The following is a 2,371-nucleotide window of genomic DNA, read 5'->3' as shown; positions in this document are numbered from 1 at the left end:
TAAAGTTTAAAAACTTCATTCTGTACCAGACAGGTCTCTTAACAAATTTCTTAAGGAGCTCAAGGCACATTAATTGGCAGTGAGCCATCTTTTCTGTTCCCTCCCCCAACACACCCCTTGAAATTGCAAACAGTATTGGATGCATCAGGATCCGGAGATGACCACTGGGACCAGGGTTTTCAGATCCCTCCCACAGCGGGTCCCAACTTCACGGCCCTTCAAACATCTGGCCTGAAACTCAGGATTACTAGTATATGCCCACAACACTACCTGGTCCTTTTACCCATTAGCATTATGCTTTGGTGACCAAGATTTAGCATAAATAGCCCATAATTGGCAGCCTGGCTTTATATTTATACCACAACTAGGTGAGTTAAAAATTTGCTAAGAAATGCACTAAATATGGTAAGCTCATGCTCCTTCAGGTTTTACTTAAAGAGCTCTGTTTTCAGGATGAGAATCTTTTGCATTATATTTCACAATGGGGGGATATTTATGGAGGTGACAGGGATCTCTGGCTGCTGGCTGGAGAGCCGACGAGAGACCCACGCTGCCTCCTCCAAGAAAGCCCACTGGTATTATGTGCCAGTCAGGCAGTTGAGGGGTCACCATTGGGCCTTCCCTGGGGGGTGGGAGGTCCTGCCCACTGAGGGCTGCCAGCCGGTCAGAACCAGCAACTCATTTGCCCCAGAGTGCCCCCAGGGAAGCAGTGACTGCTGCCAGATGATATTTACCAGAGATCCAGGATTGCACAGTGCCCCAGGCCAACGGTAAATGATGGAAGGAGGGTTTCACTGGGTGGGGGCGGTCTAGGGTAATAAGCAGGTTGGGGCAATGGGTCTCAGTGGGCACCCTCCCTTCCAATGCCAGGTCCACTGATCTTGCACTGAATGTCTTTGAACGAGGAACCCCACTCTGGGCAACTGCACAGGTTTGCATCCCATGCTTCCCATGTGGCAACCAGCTTGCCCACCGCTGGGTTAATACCAGGGAAGAGGCCCTTAACTGGACACTAATTGCTCTTTGAGGACCTCATTTGGCAGCGGGCCTTCCTGCCACAGACATAATCAGGGTGGAGACAGGAAAGTAGTGGAGTTGCCACTATCCCACTCGATTAAATGCCCTCCCTGCCTCCAAACATGCCCCATAAAAGAACATAAAATTTCTCCAAATATGCTTCACTCAAATTTGAATGAACTATTGTCATATATAACTTATATAATTTTTTGAGCTAGTAACATAAAGAACTGTTTTGTCTGCCACATATACTAAACTGAAATCTTTTACCTTGATGTTTCAAATAAAAATGATTCCATAGATATTTAGCACTTAGATAATCTGATTATTTAAGTACTTAAAAAGTGTATTTGCTAAATTCCTTATGTATTTTAATATTACAGCGTAGCATGCCAAAAATAATAGGTAGCATCACTTCATTAATCAATGCAGATGCTCGGTAAATGACTCAGTATCTCCATCCATTACACAGACTTGCATCATAACTGATGCTTCTCCAAGCCAAAGGCACACTGATTGTAAAATAACTTATATAAGTCAAACTGAATTAAAACTATTCTACAAATACCTTACTCATCTAACTACCAATGCTGTTTCTTATATAAAAAAAAACACAGGCAAAAATGCTGGGATTTAGCCAACATAATTAGACAAGCATCTCTATAAATAGATCAGAACATTGCTGGGAAGCATTTCAATCACATTAATAAAAATACAGAGGATCTTTTACAAAACATGCTATTAGGGAGATAGACAGACAATTGATGCTGGAAATCTGCAACAGAAAAGAGAAAATATTGGAAATTCAGAGAACATCAACTAGTGTTTAAAATATTTTGGGTGGGACTGCTGCATGCTACTGTGAAAGTGCTGATCAGATATTGGAGAGTAAAGGTAAACTGATTGTAGCGGAAGTGGGGTCTGCTTACGTGAGAAGCTGGTGACGCTGTTCTTGAAGTATATAGTGCAGATTCAAAATTTGAACACCCCATTTTCTGCATTGTCCCTCTGTTGGTTGTTTCTGTTATTTAGACTCTCACACTTCTGTCTGATTGTCCCTCTGCTGCTTCATTTGCTAAATGATTTACTCCCCTGCTCCTTTGTCTGTATTACCCTATCTTTTCTCTCTAGATTATTTCCTTTTCAGAACCTCTTTATGGAATTCTCCTTAATTTTGGACACTCTTGACCTTACTGCTTTCTATGGTTTGCAATTTTTTGGGACTATTTTTTAATATTATCCTTTCTGTGGATTGTCCCTGTTTTCTGTGTTGATCATTCCGGACTGCCCATTTATTTTGAATTGCCACTTTTCTCTGTATTACCTCCTTGTTTGGTTTTGCAATTCCCCAGTT

The sequence above is a fragment of the Carcharodon carcharias genome, chromosome 6, assembly GCF_017639515.1.
Source record: "Carcharodon carcharias isolate sCarCar2 chromosome 6, sCarCar2.pri, whole genome shotgun sequence".
Taxonomy (NCBI): domain Eukaryota; kingdom Metazoa; phylum Chordata; class Chondrichthyes; order Lamniformes; family Lamnidae; genus Carcharodon; species Carcharodon carcharias.
Note: the sequence above shows the minus strand (reverse complement) of the source record.